The sequence below is a fragment of the Strongylocentrotus purpuratus genome, unplaced genomic scaffold, assembly GCF_000002235.5.
Source record: "Strongylocentrotus purpuratus isolate Spur 01 unplaced genomic scaffold, Spur_5.0 spur5_contig_758, whole genome shotgun sequence".
Lineage (NCBI taxonomy): Eukaryota > Metazoa > Echinodermata > Echinoidea > Camarodonta > Strongylocentrotidae > Strongylocentrotus > Strongylocentrotus purpuratus.
In genome coordinates this window covers 69,081-90,254 of record NW_022145456.1, presented here as the reverse complement: position 1 = coordinate 90,254, position 21,174 = coordinate 69,081, and the positions used below count along the sequence as shown (strand labels likewise).

The 21,174-nt window shown below is 35.6% G+C and overlaps 1 long non-coding RNA gene across 1 annotated transcript; it reads right to left on the bottom strand.

Moving 5' to 3' along the window:
• Nucleotides 1-11,610: 11,610 nt before the first annotated feature.
• Nucleotides 11,611-14,321, bottom strand: LOC105441739. The gene is made up of 3 exons (XR_004061747.1): nt 14,269-14,321; nt 13,669-13,951; nt 11,611-13,351 (listed from the first exon to the last, which is right to left on the bottom strand). It is a non-coding gene; the product is annotated as an uncharacterized LOC105441739 (long non-coding RNA).
• Nucleotides 14,322-21,174: the final 6,853 nt, after the last annotated feature.

Genomic DNA, 21,174 nt, shown 5'->3' with positions numbered 1-21,174 from the left:
CATATTATGACGTCAGCAGATTTTTGGAAAATTGATTGTATCTCTGTAAATATTAATCAATTTTCTTTCAAATTTTGATATGTTCTACCTGAGAATATTCTCTACAAATGTAGTCACCACAAAAATTCATTTTGACAATGGTATCATGACGTATTTTTGCGATTAAAGGAGGCATGTCAATTTTTCACATTTTGCGTGTATTCTCTATGGGACATGACTTTTTCTCAAAACTGGATTCTACATTCTCGTCTTTCGCGAGCAATATCTCCGTCGTTTTATCGTTGTTTACGCTTAGCTTTGAGTATGTTGTAGCTAAGACAATAAGCTATCACAAGTGTGCCCTTTATTTTTCGATCAGATGCCGGAATCATGCTCATATTTCACTTACAAAGTGGGATTTGATAATTCCATTTTCCGTTTACGTGTAATCTCTATGGGAAATGTTTTGGTATATCGGTAACGCACTTGACTTCCGACCTCGAGGTCCCTGGTTCGAGTCCGGGCGTCTTCAACAATTTTTTTTCTTGACTTTTTTTTCTTTTTGACCTTTCACTCTACCATCTCCTTTGAATATTAAAACACGTACAATCGCAAATAATGTAATAAACAACCATATTTACTTTATTATTACCCTATTATCACTAGATCCATTACTTTTGGCGTGTAATCCTTATGGGAGATGACCTTTTCTCGAATCTGGATTCTACATTCTTGTCTTTTGCGAGCAATATCGCCGTTATTTCGGCTTGGTTTTTGTTGATTTTTGAATATGTTGTAGCTGAGACTATACGCTATCTAAATATTCTCTAACTTTGTTCAGTCTGATGTCATCGTGGTCTGTTGATGATAATCATCAACATCATCATCATCATCGTCATCACCATTACTATCAAGATTATCATCATCATGATCATCATGATGATCATCATTGTTTACATGTCTTCTCCCTTTCTCAATATAGTAAATATTATAATCTCTCATAAGACTTGAAGACAGACCACCTAATTCGTCCCCATGACGAATTAAATTTCTAGTTTAGCTTTGTTTTCGCTGAGCTTCGAATATGTTGTAGCTGAGACAATAAGCTATCACACGTGTGCCTTTTATATTTCGATCAGATGCCGGGATTATGCTCATATTTCACTTGCAAAGTAGGATTTCTGAATTCCATTTCCCGTTTACGTGTAATCGCTATGGGAGATGTTTTGGTATATCGGTAACGCACTTGACTTCCAACCTCGAGATCCCTGGTTCGATTCCGGGTGTCTCCAACACTTTTTTTTTCACTTTTTTTTTCCTTTTGACCTTCACTGTACCATCTCCTTTGATTATTTAAACACGTAGATTCGCAAATAATGTCATAAATAACCCTTTTTACTTTATTATTACCCTATTTTCACTTAATCCATTACTTTTTGTGTGTAATCCCTATAGGAGATGACTTTTTTTCAAATCTGGATTCTACATTCCTGTCTTTTGCGAGCAATATCGCCGTTATTTCGGCTTGGATTTTGTTGATTTTTGAGTATGTTGTAGCTGAGACTATATGCTATCTAAATCAACCCTCTTTTTTTCAATAAGATGTCATGATCGCGCTTATGATCATGATCATGATCATCATGATCATCATTATCATAATGATGATAATCATTTATCAATTACATTTTCATTTCTTTGAATAAGATAAAAATCGTCAAAAGGTGTTCTTCATGATGTAAATTAGAGTCAAATGTGTAACTGGTTACTGCACAGGGTCAAAGGTCATATATTGTTTCAATCTATCTTCCCTAGATCCAAGATGATCAAGGAGACACAATTTAATCTTGACATATGAATAGATCATAATGGGAGAAGCATATAAATGGGAGAAGCATTTTACAAAATAATATATCGTGTAATGCATTATTCGCTATGTAAACCACTATCATACGTATCACCTAATTCGTCTAATTGACGAATTAAAGTCTAGTATTTATTTTGTGTCTGTATAGAAGAAATTATTATTATTCATCCTCAATTTTGTTCGCAGGATATCTCAAGAATGGCTAAAACCATTATCATGAAACTTGCCATGATGATAGATCTTAGTCTAACTTAGAACTGCGTGACTTTTCAAAGACTCAAAATTATCGTGACGTCATCTAGACGCCATTTTGTTAAACTCAACTTATGATCATATCTTCATAACGGAAAGCCATTTCTCATTCATATTTGTCATGATCAAGGTCAATATCCGTCCGGTCAATTTGAGGTCAATATATGCGCGTAAAAATGCGCGTACGCGTAGTTGCGCGCGTTTACGCGCGCTCAAAAATTTAAAATGCTCCAAATCATCCCAAATTTTTTTTGCATACGTTTCAGGCCATATAGAGCATTTGACAAAAAATCGCGCTCACGCGCATGCGCGCGCGTTTTTCGCGCGTACTAGCATTTTGCAACATAGAATCGCCGTATTTTCTCCGTCATCGTATTTTGTACATTTTTCCAAGCATTTTGATAATTTGTTCACCTTTTAATAACGCAATGAGCGTCCGTCAAAGTTGACAGCACGCGCGGATTTGCGTGATCTTTATCCACAATACATGGGCAAAAAAATGCCTATACAAAATTCATTGTAACTCTTCAGAATAGATAGAAACTCCCAATATGTTTTCATATGTGGATAGATTATGAAATGGAAATATGATTTCATGTCTCATTTGACTCTCAATTAACTCATAATGTCATCATAATGGCCTCCGAACTCGAAATTTAAATTTGCATATTATGACGTTTGCATATTTTTGGAAAATTGATTGTATCTCTGTAAATATTGTTTTTTTTTCTTCCAAATTTTGATATGTTCTAGCTGAGACAATTTTCTACAAATGCAGTGTACATAATTGTCCAGTTTGACAAAGGTATCATGGCGTATTTTTGCGATTAAAGGAGGCATGTAAATTTTTCACATTTTGCGTGTATTGTCTGTGGGACATGACTATCTCTCAAAACTGCATTCTACATTTCCGTCTTTCGCGAGCAACATCTCCGTTTTTTTAACTTTGTTTTCGGTGAGCTTTGGATATGTTGTAGCTGAGACAATGAGCTATCTCCAATGTGTACTTCATTTTTCGATCATATGCCGGGATCATGCTCATATTTTACTTGCAAAATGGGATTTTAGAATTCCCATTTCGTTTACGTGTAATCGCTATGGGAAATGTTTTGGTAAATCGGTAACGCACTTGACTTCCGACCTTGAGATCCCGGGTTCGAGTCCGGGTGTCTCCAACAATTTTTTCTCCACTTTTTTTTTCCTTTTGACCTTTCACTGTACCATCTCCTTTGATTATTTAAACACGTAGAATCGCAAATAATGTAATAAACAACCCTGTTTACTTTAGTGTTTCCCTATTTCCACTTAATCCATTACTTTTTGCGTGTAATCCCTGTGGGAGATAATTTTTTCTAAAATCTGGATTCTACATTCCTGTCTTTTGCGAGCAATATCGCCGTTATTTCTGCTTGGATTTTGTTGATTTTTGAGTATGCTATAGCTAAGACTATGTGCTATCTAAATCAACCCTCATTTTTTCAATAAGATGTCAGGATCCCGCTCATGATCATGATCTTCATCATGATTATCATGATCATCATTATCATAATGATGATAATCATTTATCAATTACATTTTCATTTCTTTGAATAAGATAAAATCGTCAAAAGGTGTTCTTCATGATGTAAATTAGAGTCAAATGTGTAACTGGTTACTGCACAGGTTCAAAGGTCATATATTGTTTCAATCTATCTTCCCTAGATCCATGATGATCAAGGAGACACAATTTAATCTTGACATATGAATAGATCATAATGGGAGAAGCATATGAATGGGAGAAGCATTTTACAAAATAATATATCGTGTAATGCATTATTCGTTATGTAAACCACTATCATACGTATCACCTAATTCGTCTAAGTGACGAATTAAAGTCTAGTATTTTAATTGAATTTGTACAAAAACACAATTCAATTAAAATAAATTTGTGACCTCTTTTTTGTGTGCACGATTACTCAAAATTGAACCGTCCAATTTCTTTTAAATTTGACACAGTCATAGGTCATTGTCTTAAGACGTGACAGGAACATTTTCAAGTTCATCAAAATATCGTGACGTCATCCAGGTGCCATTTTGTGAAGTACTCTAAAATACAACTCATGATCATATCTTCATAACCGTAACTCATTTCTCATTCATATTTATAACGATTAAGGTCAATATCCGTCCGGTCAACTTAAGGTCAATAAACGCGCGCGTAAGCGTACGTTCGCGCGTCGGTGCGCGCAAAAATAAAAAATGCTCAAAATCACTTTTTGATCAAATTAGAGTACGTTTTAGGCCAATTCAAGCATTTCGAAAAATTTTGCGTGCGAACACCTTTGCGCGCGCATAAATTTGCGCGCACGTTTGTGTTCGTAATGGTCTTACGCAACCTAGAATCGCCTTTTTTGTCTATCATAGTATTGCCCATTTTATTCCGAACAATTTGATACCATGTTTATCTCTTTATGACCATTAATAACGAAATGAGCGTCAGTTTAAGGTAAATGTCTGTGCGTGCGAGCTCTTGTAATACATAGCATATATGGGCAAAAACATGCCTATACGAAATACATTATTAACTGTATAGACAAAAATATGGCTCGATCTGAAAAGTCAACGGCAAAATGCGTGTGAAACTAGTGAGCAATAATTGACCCAGTTGTACATTTCATCGCGCACCAGCTGCTGGTGACAATGACAATACGTGTATAACAAAATGCGCACTATGCCCGAACTCCATTGTGACGTAACAATCACACCCTAGGCAAACTGATTGCAGTGTATCGAAAATTCGTCAGCATATTTTTAGAAAATTGATTGTATCTCTGTAAATGTTGATCAATTTTCTTCCAAATTTTGATATGTTTTAGCTGAGACAATTTTCAACAAATGTTGTTGCCACGATTTTTCATTTTGACAAAAGCATCATGGCGTATTTTTGCGATTAAAGGAAGCATGTCAATTTTTCACATTTTGCGTGTATTCTCTATAGGACATGACTTTTTCTAAAATCTGGATTCTACATTCCTGTCTTTTGCGAGCAATATATCGACATTATTTCTGCTTGGATTATGTTGATTTTCGAGTATGTTGTAGCTGAGACTATATGTTATCTAAATCACCCTACATTCTTCCAATAAGATTCGAGGATCACGCTCATGATCATCATCATTGTCCTAATGATGATAATCATTCCATCAACATCATCATGATCATCATAATCATCATCATTGTCATCATCATCATCATCGTCATCATCATCACCATTATCATCATCATCATGACCAGTATCATCACCATCATGATTATCAATATCGTCATCATGACAATCATGATCATGATCAAGTAGTTCATTTTTATAATACTTTGTGTCATGTTCATTAGGACTAGTTATTTTGATATTTGTTTGCATTAAATTTGATCATGATCATTATGCATTCATCATGATAATTTCTCAATATTTCGTTCATCAGTTCAGCTCATCAGTTTAGTTCAGTTCATCAGTTTATCCTTTAAGCTCATCGATTCAGTTCATTTCACAAAAGTTAAATCTATCAGTTCATCAGTTCATCAGTACTTCATTAATTAATTCATATCTTAATACATCATTTTACATTAACATCAGTTTATTGGGTAATTCAATTGAAGATGAGCTTGATCATAAGAATTGAAGACAGACCACCTTATTCGTCTTCGTGACGAATTAAATTTCTAGTTATTATTATTATTAGGTGGTCTGTCAACGACAGATCACCTATTGTTTTCGTCAGAATTTTCTTTCTTTATTTATTTATTTATTTATTTATTTATTATTTATTTTTATTTCTCCCCGTTTTTTGTTCATCGGTTAACTCAAGATCGGTTGTGTTAATTTCTTTCAATTTTGACACAGTCATAGGTCATTGTCATGAGACGTGACAGTAACCTTTTCAAGGTCATCAGGTCATCGTGACGTCATCCAGGCGCCATTTTGTGAAATCACGTTATCCATCATATCTTCATGATGCCTAAGCAAAGGTCATTCATATTCATATCACATATATTTCAGGTCAAGGGTCAACAAGTCATGTCATCAAAGGTCACATAAAGGTCATGACGCGCACGTACGCGCGCGTCAAAATTTTAAAATGCTCAAAATCACTTTACTATTAAAGGAGAGTACGAATCAGGTCATTTGAAGCATTTCAAAATTTTCCGTCCGTAAGTGTCACCGCGCGCGTTGCGCGCGCTCATAACGCGCGGAAAAGGTCAAATTCAAATTGTCTACATGATTTAGATTCCTCTTACCGTAAATGACAATTTACATTAATTTCAGTCACTCTTGACCTTTCATAAGGCCGTGAGCGCGCGTCAAAGTTCAAAATCCGCGCGTGCTGCTATGGGCAATATAATGCAAATTTGATCAAAAACATCCCATTTTAAAAATCAAAATAGCTCTTCAGATAGTCAATTGACCCCGATTTTTATATCATGGTTGGAAAAAGCATGAGTTGGAGATATGATTTCATGTGTCATTTGACCCTCAATTAACTCATGACGTCATCATAATGGCCTCCGAACTCATAATTTTAATTTGCATATTATGACGTCAGCAGATTTTTGGAAAATTGATTGTATCTCTGTAAATATTGATCAATTTTCTTTCGAATTTTAATATGTTCTACCTGAGAATATTGTCTACAAATGCAGTTGTCACGATATTTCATTTTGACAAAGGCATCATGGCGTATTTTTGCGATTAAAGGAGGCATGTCAATTTTTCACATTTTGCGTGTATTCTCTATGGGATATGACTTTTTCTCAAAACTGGATTCCACATTCTCGTCTTTCGCGAGCAATATCTCCGTCGTTTAATCTTTGTTTATGCTGAGCTTTGAGTATGTTGTAGCTGAGACAATAAGCTATCACCAGTATAGCCTTTATTTTTCGATCAGATGCCGGGATCATGCTCATATTTCACTTGCAAAGTTGAATTTGCGAATTCCATTTTCCGTTTACGTGTAATCGCTATGGGAAGTGTTTTGGTATATCGGTAACGCACTTGACTTCCGACCTTGAGACCCCTGGTTCGAGACCGGGCGTCTTTACCAATATTTTTCTTCACTTTTTTTTCATTTTGACCTTTCACTGTGCAATCTCCTTTGAATTTTAAAACACGTAGTGTCGTATATTATATGTCCATAAATACGAAAGTAATACTGCTAGAAGTATACGCCATTATGCTCGTTGCTAAGCTTACTTTATTCTGCCGGAGAGGGCAGTATTTCACTGTTTCGTACAGACAAGTTTCTGATGGATATACATAGCAAATATCACATTACTACACCTCTCCCTTCTTTGAGATAGAGTTTCCTATAATGTTGGAGAAGGTGCATTAAAGGTACTATGTCCCATTTGCAGGCCAAAAAAAATGAAAAAGTTAAATTCCAACTGCATTTGAAAGATAATACTAATTTAGAACTTCCCTAAAAAAGGTGGGGCTTGAAAATGTCTTCAAGTGGGAAAATAACGACTATTAGTTGTCAAATCGACTTTAGGGCTATAGAGCCCAAAAGTAATAGTCTTGATTTTCAGACAATCGTACCGAATGGTCATACGTTTTATGCTGCGCAAAGATTCAATCAGTTTAATCTTGGCCATCACAAGAAGTGGGTTATTGATGTTGACAAATGCTCATGTACCCTTTACAACACTTTTCATGTATGTTATTACCAAAGAAGAAAAAAAGCCAGTCATTCACTCAATAGTGTCTGACAGTGAAGTCTAACAAGTAAACGGATTCCTTGCATAATTTGAATATGAGGACACTGCTAACGTTTAAATTTCACAGATAGGACATACATGACATATTCATAATTCCTGCAAAGTTCTACAGCATTTGAGGTTGGCTGCAAAAGGGACATAGTACCTTTAAGCCTGTTGAATACATACAGTATCGGCACATAATAGTATGTAACTGAATCGGTTTGGATATTAAAATCAAATCTAACAACCAAAATATATATGAGTGATTTGGCTATTTTCTTTTGAGAGTTGTTAGCACTTGTATTTGTGTAAAATCCTATACGAGGTTAGTTATATTTCAGATCAACTGAATGCAAACACAACAATAAAAGGACTGCTGTCTTAAACCTGACATTACAAAATCCTTGTCGAAATCATGAACTGCAAAATACTAGACAAAGTCAAATAGAACTTTCATAACACTAACAACCTTGAAAACACCTTATTGAGGTCTGCTAAACACCAAACTGAAACATTAGAGTATTGTGCAACATTTGGCACTTCAACATCATTTGCAACAAAGTTGTGCATATATGTGTACTTGCACAGCATGACAATAAAATAAATGTTATTAACCAAAATAAATAATTTCTGTTTTTGTACTTTTTCTTTTGGGAACTAATGATGCAAAGAACAGTCCAAGTTAAAAATACATTGTACCACACAAATATACAACAATAATGCTTCTGAACGACATTACTAATAAACACATCATGTTTGTACTTTCAGTGTACAGTAATTTCACATACATACATGTACGTACATTTATATCATTTTTTGTTTGTTTGTTTACAATATCTGTTTCGTTCGTGAAATATTAATCCTCTTTCCATCCTTATCCTCTCTCCCTTTTCAATGAACAATAATGACAAACATATCAAAATAATCATCATCATTCGAACAGTATCTCTATATAAAAAAATAGACTGTTGCATTATTGAACTCACAACTGAAAATTGCTTGGAAAAAGGATTTAGGAAAAAAACATTTCGTATCAAGTGATGGAGTGGAACTGATACATGGTAGATGCGAAGCAGTATGAAAAGATTACCGGTAAAGACAAACATCAGAATGACAAAATGCATAAACAACCATTGGGGGGGGGGGGGGTCAAACTAGCTACTGAGATGAAGGCATTAACAAAAACAAAACAATTATATATGTAGTATTTAACTGATCCATATTCATAATGCTCTTAAGTATTTATTATTATTTCATACTTCATTTTACTTCTACATTCCACATTATGTGTGTTTTCTTTTGTTTATTGTTTTAAAGTTTGATTATTTAATATTTAACATGAATACATAATATGTTTTTAACTTATTTATAATCTTGTTAAACTTCTTTTTGTTTTTACTTTATATATATAAATATGCAAACAGATTATGAGGATCATATATGTAACTTATTTAATTGTTTATCTTTTGGGTCTACCAATATAGTTCTAATTAAGTAAAGTGTTTTTAGCTTATTTCCTATTATTGTCGTGTTATGGTTGTGAATCTGTCAGTGTTATATTACTTTTGTTTATATGTCATGATTATGTTGTTTTTTATCGACACGGCCCTGATTGAAACCAGTCTGCGAACTGTTTCGGGCTTTTACCGTGTATAAATAAAATAAACTCAAACTCAATCCAAAACATGCATGTAACCAAAACACTATGGGTACTGTCAAAAGGGAGGAACCGAAATATAGTTCTATGGGACATAATATAGTCTGTCAAATATCGAGGCCGTTGCCGGGTACGAGAAGGGCGACTGGAGGGGGCAGGATGTCGGGAGTGAATGTTAGGGGCAGGGGGAACATCATAGTGATGTCCTGGAATGAGAATCCCATCCTCGTCGCCAAATGTTGTATCTTATATGTCCATACATACCCCGGAAAGGAATACTGCTAGAAGTTTATGCTCGTTGCTAAGCTTACTTTATTCTGCCGGAGAGGGCAGTATTTCACTGTTTTGTACAGACAAGTTTCTGATGGATATACATAGCAAATATCACATAACTACACATAGAATCGCAAATAATGTAATAAACAACCATATTTACTTTATTATTACCCTATTATCACTTGATCCATTACTTTTTGCCTGTAATCCCCATGGGAGATGACTTTTTCTCAAATCTGGATTCTACATTCCTGTCTTTTGCGAGCAATATCGCCGTTATTTCCGCCTGGTTTTTGTTGATTTTGGAGTACATATGTAGCTGAGACTATATGCTATCTAAATGTCCCCTCATTTTTTCAATCAGATGTCAGGATCACGCTCATGATCATCATCAATATCATCATCATCATTATCATGGTCTGATCATGATCATGATCATCAACATCATCACCATTAATTACTATCAAGATCATCATATCATCATTATCATTATGATCATTGTTTACATGTACATATCGTTATAATTTCTCTCTTTTTCTATATGGGAGATGACTTTTTCTCAAATCTGGATTCTACGTTCCTGTCTTTTGCGAGCAATATATCGCCGTTATTTCCGCCTGGTTTTTGTTGATTTTGGAGTACTATTATGTAGCTGAGACTATATGCTATCATGATGTCCCCTCATTTTTTCAATCAGATGTCAGAATCACGCTCATGATCATCATTATGATCATCATGATCATAATGATGATGATGATCATCATCATGGTCTGAAATCTGGATTCTAAATTCCGGTCTTTTGCGAGCAATAATAATCGCCGTTATTTCCGCTCGGTTTTTGTTGATTTTTTAGTATGTTGTAGCTGAGACTATATGCTATCTAACTGTCCCCCTCATTTTTCTAATCAGATGTCAGGATCACGCTCATGATCATCATCAATATTATCATCATCATCATCATCATCATCATCATGGTCTGATCATGATCATGATCATCAACATCATCACCATTAATTACTATCAAGATCATCATATCATCATCATCATCATTATGATTATTGTTTACATGTACATATCGTTATAATTTCTCTCTTTTTCTATATGGGAGATGACTTTTTCTCAAATCTGGATTCTACATTCCTGTCTTTTGAGAACAATATCGCCGTTATTTCCGCTTGTTTTTTAAAATATTTTTGAGCATGTTGTAGCTGAGACTATATGCTATCTAAATGTCCCCTCATTTTTTTCAATCAAATGTCAGGATCACGCCCATGATCATCATCATCAATATCATCATGATCATCTTCATCGTGATGGTCTGATGATCATCAACATCATCATTAACATTATCATTATCATCATCATCTAACATTATCATTACCATCACCTTCATGTTCATCATCATGATTGTCTATAACTTCTCCCTTTCTCTATATAGTAAATATTCAAATCTATTTATGCTAGTAGAGTGCCTCGATTGCATCTCTTTCTCTTTCTCCTCTCTCTTGCCATATTCCTCTTCTCCTCTCTTGTTCTGCCCCTCTCTCTTGCTTTGTTTCTGCATCCCCCCCCCTCTCTCTCTCTACTCTTCACCCTCTCCCTTCCTTTGTCTCACTCCTTCCTTGCCTCCCTCTTTCTCTCTTGCGATGTCTCGATCTATCTCCGCCCTTCTCTTTTGTTATACTCTCTCACCCTCTCCCTTTTCCGCCTCCGACTCTCGTTCTCCCTCTATTATGTCTTCCAGTGTTCCCCAATCTTCTTTAACTTTTCCTTCTAACCTTTGTATTCTTGTTTCACCCCTACCATGTACTATAGACAGAAACATGAAATGAAGTACATTAGTAAACAGGTCTATTCATTGTTAAATTCATGTTCAAAGCACTAAACAATTAAGCTTATCAAACCAAAGTCAAAGCTAAATTGCATAGACCTATCTACATGCATGTAAATGACATTCTGCACCAAATTTAACATCACGCTATTTCCTTGGCGATCTAAAAAAGAACTGCAATGCAATATTACAAATGGTAATCACCTATCATCTTCAAACACATTTAATTTTTTTTTTTTTTAAAACAGCATATCGAATTAAATTTGATATACCAAAATAAAAGCACATACTGAAAAGAGCAGCATTGTACAAATCTCTGAAAAGGGCATTTTAACATGTATATATATTCAACAGAAATGGAATACATATATAAAACAGGTACATAAACAAGATACCTACTGATTATATGAAAGGCCCCCTACATAGGAAGTGAGATATAAGTTCAGATAAACACAATAACAATAAAACTAAAAAACAATGTACATTATGGATAATCCCTAACAGCCCTATGTACCTCTTTGTTACAGCAAGCAAGACACTGCTATGTATAGTGAATGCAGTAGATATTGACAGTTGATCGTAAGGTACCACTATATATGGGGTAAATGTTGCAAATAAACTGACATTATAATCATAATCCAATATTGACTATTCACGAAACAAACTGGATATGTGACCTCTAATGACATAAAATTGTAGTGTACAAACATGTGCCATTGAAAATCATAATCGTGTAATATATGACAATATAACAAATTACAGTGAATTGTCTTTCGCTGACTAATAAGATCTGTTATCCTGATGTTAAAAAGAAGACAAACAGTAACTGTTATCAATGATATCCATCAGATTCTGTTTCATATATCAGCAACATCAACCAATATAAGAATTACGGTAATGCCAAGATAAGAAGAGTGACATGCATGTATAACTTCTTTTCCCAAGTGGCATGCATAAGATCTATCTTTACAATATATCACTCAAAATACTGTGTGAATACAAGGATTTACAAACTTACAGAAAAATAAACGTGTTAAATCCCCAAAATCTTGCAATGTATGTGCAAAGTTAAAACACAAATGTAATAAAATACATCATGAATGGCGCTTTGTTTCTGCATCCCCCCTCTCTCTCTCTCTCTCTCTCTACTATTCACCCTCTCTCTTCCTCTGTCTCAAATAAGATACAACTATAAAGGAATGAGAGCGTAAAAGGAATTGAACAATCAGAAACAAAAACTATCATATAAAAATACATGTAGTTACATGGAAGTGCACACAAAATCCCAAAATATCTTGTGTGGAACAAAGGTATATGTTTACATTGTCATACCAGTAAAAATAAGACTAAAATCACACAGAAACATGGTATCAGAAAATAAATGTAAGAATCATAGGTGGAAAAATGGACATGAACACACGTTAGTATGAATAAAGAAAAAAAAAGGATGCCGAGCCATACAGAGTGGCATTCAAAATGTCTTGGTCGAGATCGAGGCTACTTCTGCCACAATGCTGTTATGACAGAGCCGTAAACACTCCCCAAGGCCTAGTCTTTGCTGAACGAGGTATCACCGGAGGGCTGAAGTCCTGGGGTGATGTTACCGTTGTGTGTTGGACGATGAGGACAGCCTTCTGACTCGAGGGCGGTAGTTTGTTTGAACTGGTGAGCAAAGGGATATGGTGGTGCACTGTCATTGGTGACTAGGGTTGTAGAAGTGAGCTTTGCAACGTTGCGTTTTGCAGTCATCTGAAGAAGTTATCTGAAGAAGTGAAATTTTGAAAAATCATTTGAAGATTAGGAATATGAACAGTACTGAATTTTTCTTTCTTAAAAGTGTTAAACTTATTAATGAACGCATTTGACATAAAAAGTGATCTGTCTATGCAACCCCAATGTAACATTTTCAAAGCAAAAAGATATGTCATAGAATTGCCAATTTACTCCAGGTGTGCCAATTTTGTGGGAATCTAACAGTGTAGTGGCCGAGGTCAACCATCTATCCGGAGGAGCTTGAAATAACTCAGTACAGTAGGGTTAGGCTTTTACAAACATTTTAGTTTGGCAATCTTTCCTTACCCTGTATATGCTGGTGTTCCATACTTCTGCCACAATGCTGTTATGATGACAGAGCCGTAAACACCCCCCAAAGGCCTAGTCTTTGCTGAACCAGGTATCACCGGAGGGCTGAAGTCCTGGGGTGATGTTACCGCTGTGTGTTGGACGATGAGGACAGCCTTCTGACTCGAGGGCGGTAGTTTGTTTGAACTGGTGAGCAAAGGGATGTGCACTGTCATTGGTGACTAGGGTTGTAGAAGTTAGCTTTGCAATGTTGCGCTTTGCAGTCATCTGAAGAAGTTAACTGAAGAAGTGAATTTAAAAAAAATCATTTGAAGATTAGGAATATAAACAGTACTAAATGTTTCTTTTTTAAAAGTGTTAACATTATTAATGAAAGCATTTGACCTAAAAAGTATTCTGTCTATGCAACCCCAATGTAACATTTTCAAAGCAAAAAGATATGTCATAGAATTGCCAATTTACTCCAGGTGTGCCAATTTTGTGGGAATCAACAGTGTAGTGGCCGAGGTCAGCCATCTATCAGGAGGAGCTTGAAATAAACTCAGTACAGTAGGGTTAGGCTTTTACAAACATTTTAGTTTGGCAATCTTTCCTTACCCTGTATATGCTGGTGTTCCATACTTCTGCCACAATGCTGTTATGATGACAGCATGGGTGTCGATACTTACGTAATACCTATTCATCAGGGGGGGATGAATGAATAGATCATCCCCCCTGATGAATAGGTATCAGTTACGGATCGACACCCATGGATGACAGAGCCGTAAACACCCCCCAAAGGCCTAGTCTTTGCTGAACCAGGTATCACCGGAGGGCTGAAGTCCTGGGGTGATGTTACCGCTGTGTGTTGGACGATGAGGACAGCCTTCTGACTCGAGGGCGGTAGTTTGTTTGAACTGGTGAGCAAAAGGATATGGTGGTGCACTGTCATTGGTGACTAGGGTTGTAGAAGTGAGCTTTGCAATGTTGCGCTTTGCAGTCATCTGAAGAAGTTAACTGAAGAAGTAAAATAAAAAAAATCATTTAAAGATTAGGAATATAAACAGTACTAAATGTTTCTTTTTTAAAAGTGTTAACCTTATTAATGAACGCATTTGACCTAAAAAGTATTCTGTCTATGCAACCCCAATGTAACATTTTCAAAGCAAAAAGATATGTCATAGAATTGCCAATTTACTCCAGGTGTGCCAATTTTGTGGGAATCAATAGTGTAGTGGCCGAGGTCAGCCATCTATCAGGAGGAGCTTGAAATAACTATGTACAGTAGAGTTAGCCTTTTTCAAACATTTTAGTTTGGCAATCTTTCCTTACCCTGTAAAGGTCCCGATACATTACATGTATATGCTGGTGTTGCATACTTCTGCCACAATGCTGTTTTGGTGACAGAGCCGTAAACACTCCCCAAGGCCTAGTCTTCGCTGAACCAGGTATCACCGGAGGGCTGAAGTCCTGGGGTGATGTTACCGCTGTGTGTTGGACGATGAGGACAGCCTTCTGACTCGAGGGCGGTAGTTTGTTTCAACTGGTGAGCAAAGGAATATGGTGGTGCACTGTCATTGGTGACTAGGGTTGTAGAAGTGAGCTTTGCAACGTTGCGCTTTGCAGTCTATTGAAGAAGTTATCTGAAGAAGTGAAATAAAAAAAATCATTTGAAGATTAGGAATATAAACAGTACTAAATGTTTCTTTTTTAAAAGTGTTAACCTTACTAATGAACGCATTTGACATAAAAAGTATTCTGTTTATGCAACCCCAATGTAACATTTCAAAGCAAAAAGTTATGTCATAGAATTGCCAAATTACTCCAGGTGTAAAGGGCCTCCTTCCTTTTTTTCGAAAAAACAGGACGCTAAACATGTTTTATTTTTTTATTTGGCCTTTACAATAAATATCAAAAAGCAATCTTAACAGCTTCGTGGTAACTATAATATGTAGGGATGACCTCTGTTTCCAATAAATCTAGTCCTTTGCTGTACACATGATCTATCATTGTTCCCTTCTCAGTAGTAGCATTTACAACATGCTGTTTGTAACCTTTATTACACATCAGCTTGTTTACCTGTGAAGAACCTTTAAACAAATCCTCATTAAAATCTCCCATCACAATACACCTAATGCTTCTTTTGTGTAATGCATTTAGCAAATTGTCTAATGATTCACAGAATGATTTGATACTATATGATGGAGGTCGATAAACAACTGAAATCACAACAGAAACTGGTTTGGTGACAAGAATTGCGATAAACTCTAAGTTGTCGACAGATATGTCTAATCTACTTGAATATGTATTCTTGATATACATTCCAACACCTCCATGCGATTGTTCTTTGAGTACATTTCCAACTCCAGAATTACAGTATGAAAGATGTCGTGGCTGATGATAAAATCGAAAGTTATCTAAAACAACGTCACAGAGATCATTATCATTAATCCATGTTTCGGTCAAGCAAATAAAATCTACATTCACAAATTGGCACTGGGATTTGAAATCGTTAAAATGCTGTTTTAATCCTTGTACATTTTGCATTACCAAAGAAAAGTTATAATCGTGAATATCTTCCGAAGTTTCATTCTTGATAAACGGCTTCATAATCTCAATGCGTTCTTTAATTTCTGGATTACAATATATACGTTTAGGATCGAAATGTTCTATCACAAGTCCAGATAACGAAGTAACGCGACTAAGCCCAACATATGCCTGTCCAGATTGAAATACACTTTTTAATGATACAACAGCTTTGTCTAATGTTGAACCTTGTACTTTATGAATTGTGCAAGCATAAGCAAGCTTAAGTGGAAATTGTTTTCTCACATATTTCTTACCAATGGATTCTTGAGACATTTCGATTGAATGAATACCCACATCGGCCTTCTCAAAATTAACTTTGATGCAAACTGGATTCAAATTTGTATGATCCGTTATTATTTCTGTTACATTTCCAAAACATCCATTTGTCAGGCCTTTACTAACATCAATGTTCTTGAGCAACATCACTCTAGCATTAACTGCAATCCACAGATAAGAAGGCAACTGGGTTTTCATCTTTGTATAAGGTTTTTCCCGTATTTGATTTCCCTTTTTAACATCTTTGTCCATGTCTTGTGCTTTTACGCATATCACATCTCCACATTTTGTATGCAATAATTTCTTGTTCCAAGCATCTACTTCCTTGTTACATGCATAGATATGCAGAGCATTTTCACATTCTTCACCAGTCTCACAGGACTTGAGCATTGCTAGGTCTTCATCACAGAGAATCTCTTCCCCTTGTTTTACACGTAATCTATTTAAGAGAAGAGCGAATTGGGTATCGTCTTTTTGTCTCATAATGTCTTCAAGTTCTACTTTCTTGAAATTAGCATTCCACAATGCACCATTGAGTGTGTCTTTATATAAAGGAGTTCCTAAGACTGGAGGTAACTGATACATGTCTCCCACAGCAATAACTGAAACACCAGCAAAAGCAGTTTGATCGCGTGATTGTTTTATTTGTCGTAGGCGGCCGTGAATGTAAGACATTAACTTTTGATCTACCATTGATACTTCATCTATGATTAAAATTTGCAATTCAGCCAGCTTATTTCGAAGGACACTTATTTTCTCATCACTCAGCGGTTGATACAGTACTTGTGCATTGATTGGAATAGAAAGAATACTATGTATAGTATGGCCATTGATATTGTATGCAGCTACTCCGGTTGGAGCCATTTTCAATACTGAGACATCATCAGGATGTGGCAACATTCGGGCTAGTATACGTGTTGCTTCATAGTAAAGACATTTGATCAAATGACTCTTTCCAGTGCCAGCACCTCCAGTTAGAAACATATGAAACGGTTCGACCGATTTTCCATTTACTCTATCTAAACACCACTGTCGTATTTTGTAAAAAACACTCTGTTGCTTCTCATTCAAAGACCTCATCAAAGAATGTCCATCTTGTTTGGAAATTTTTACAGAACGTAGTTCGATGCTATAGTCATCTTTTTTCGCTTCATTCTTTAAATCAGGGATATCAAGATCTCCATCACAATCTTCGACATCTACATTTTCTTTGGGATGTTCAAGTCGCTCTACTTCCTTTTCCGGACATAAAAGACCCCATGCATCTTCGTATGGACCAAATTTGTCAAGATGCTCCTGTGCATAATCAATTGCATCGGCATTCATTTCAAACTTCTTTCGGTTAGTACAGACAATTGACCAGACTTTCTCCAATTCACGTCCACATATTTTCACAGAACCTGTCTCGTAGAACTCTTCATGTGTTTCAAATGTTGGGGGCTTTAATTGTCCATCTTCAAAATATGGCAGAAAGAGTTGCAAAATGCTCAAATAATATTTTTCTGGTGAGATGATGGGTGAAAATCGGGGATACCTTACAACTGCATCTTCCGTACGAGTACGCTTCTGAATATACCCCAGATCGTTATCTAATTTAAAGACATTTTTACTTCTTGTACTTGGCGTTTGGGATGCAGTTAAGATTCTGTACTGAGAACAAAACGTTGCAAGACACATATCACTGAATTCTGTGTTTCTAGGTCGAGCTTTGTATCTGTCAAGCTTGCTAGGCATCCAAACATTCTCATCATCATCATTATCGTTATCTGGTCTGCTTTTTATAACGCTTAATGGTAAACTCATTCTGACAGGGTTGGGTCCAACAGGAATAAATTCCACTTTCCTAGAACATTCTTTCAATCTGAGACTGCAAACACGATAGACGCTTTCTTGAGCAGACACTTCACGATTTTGCATGTACACCTGGCCAAGTTTTTTCATGCTTTCCTTTGCGTTATCATTTCCCTCTTTCATTTCTGATAGTGTATGACTCAATAGCAATCCGATTTCTCGTTCAGCTTTTGACATGTAGGATACAATATAAGCCACGCATGCAAATACATTTGTTACGAACTGCAAATCCATGTTGGCATTCCAGCTTCTTAGTAGACTTGGATTAAACTGATTTACCCATACATCTTGTATTTCTCTTTTGATGATTATACTTTGTTGTGATGCTAATTCATTATGTGCATTCTCAAATTGATTTTGTGTAATGCCAAGCTTTTCAAAGAGATGGTTTACACTGTTGTACTCGATTCCATTGGATAATGCATCTTTAACTGAATTCAACAATTTCTCTGCATCATCTTTAGTCTTTTCAGAAGCTTTAACTTGATCATTGTCATTTTCCTTATTTTGCACTTTCCCACAATCTTTAGCTGGAATCTCTTCAACGGGTGTTACAATGAATGTTTTTCCAGATGGTGGTCTCGGAAAATTAAATCTACACGCCTTCCCTGTTTTTGTGCAAGATTTAGAATGTTTCTTACTGTGTTGTTGGACCTTGCTTACTATTTCATGTAGTTCTTGATCTTCCTTTTCATCTGGTTTCTGGCAACAAATGTATTTATCTACGAATTGTACGACATCATCATCATTATCGATACCCAACTGTGGAGCATTTTGAACCCAGAACAAGGCATGAATGTGAGGGGAACCACGAGCTTGATACTCTACTCTCCAAAATGAATCAACTACTTTACCAATCGGTGCAGCGGGAGATAAAATAACTTTCTTCATAAAAGTGTGAAATCTTTTATCAAACATTCTGGCAACTGTTACTGGATTTGATCTTAAAAGATTACATTTTTCTGTATAGTCTAATTCACTTGATTCCCTGGTGTCTCCTTTTTGTCTAAGCAATGTATTCATTAATTCTGGCCATCTCATATCGGCAGATGAAAAAGAAGCAAACCATGTGGGCTTTCCAAGCTGTCTTACCATTGCGAGAACATCTTTTTGTGTCTTTTGCCAGAATGGAGGTGTTCCACGAATTTGCTTTAAAAATTTATAGCCCTTGTCTGATTTTAGTATTTTTTTAACTTTCTCTGCATCTTTCAAATCTGAGGCAGTTATTGAAGACGAATCATCTTTTTTGTTTGGACTTTGCCTTAATGCGATAGAAACTTGTGATATAACCTGTTGAATTTCATAAATATATTGTGCATAAAAGATGTAATCTGTATTCTGAGCAAATCTGTTGTCCACGTGCATCAATCGGTTGTGCAGATAACGTCCCAATGTTATTTTTTCATCTCTTCTATCATGGAATGTTGGTTGACCTTTAGGAAATAATACTGGGAAACATTTGGCCTCATTGCTTTCATCTTGTAGAATTGATACAGGGCTTCTTCCTTCACAAGGAGCACAACATATTATGTCTTCAAAATACTGATCTAATATTTCCTGTCCAATATCTACTGGCTGGAGACACGAGTCTAACTGAATACCGCGTAAGCGTTCTTCCATATCGTCTTCAGTGTTGTTGTCATCTATTTTTTGTTGTAGTTTACTGCTGCCCTGCATGTTTTCATTAGCATTTTTGTCTTTGGACAAAATGTAATCGATTTGTTCTTCCATTTCCTTCCAATATTTTGCTAAACGAGCTTTACCACCGATTTCCACTGCTTCTTCCTTTTCATTATCTTTTTCATTTCGTTCAAGTGAGTTTTCCCATTTATCATTTACTGTAACATCAAAATACCACTTATTATTTGCTTTTAAATACTGCAGAGCATTAAGCAAGTTAGATTTATCTACAAATTTGTACTCATAATAGCTTTTGTACGACAATTTTCGTTTGAGTTTAACACGGATCAATTGATCTTCAGTCTGTGGTCTTGGCAACATATCTACTGTTTCATAAGTGTTTGAAGGCACGCACACGACTGGGCCATGGACTCCATTTTGACCACCTTTAGGCAAGGCCATTAACTTCATGAAAGGGATATTCAATGCAATCAAATGCTGTTCTAAATTGTTCAGATTGGCAAGTTCTTTTGGAACTTCATGTAGTTGTAAATTGTTCATATTTGCTTCTGCAGGTACTTTTCCAGCTTGCAATTTTCTATGACAGGTGAAGCATATCCATAGTGACGATCTGGCTGACTGGCCTATTAAACATTTTGACCGGCATTCTGAATTGCAAACATGCAAATATTCTTCACTTATGCACGTCTGAATTTTATAATTACTCTTTTTACATTTCAATACTTGGTTCTCAAAGAGAAGTTTTAAGCATACACAGCACACATATTCTGGGCCATGAGAAATTATCTTTCTAAATTCTTCAAGTACAATATCAAACTCGGACAATTTTACTGTTCGAAGTACAGACCTTTTTTGATTTTGTTTTATTACATTTTGCCTATATTTTTCAATTCTTTTATATTTCATTTTTAAGCTCATCAATTTCTTTTCCTTAAATTCTTTGCTTTTATATCTAATTTTGGACAATGTTTTCATATTTGCCTTTTTTGTATGTTTAAATTTTTGATCGTTGCGATATAATTTCTTCATTTGTTTTTTCATGATATCTTGTTGTTTTTCCTTAAAATTTTCATCGTTGCGATATAATTCCTTTATTCGTTTTTTCATGATATCTTGTTGTTTTTTCTTAAAATTTTCATTGTTGCGATATAATTCCTTTATTCGTTT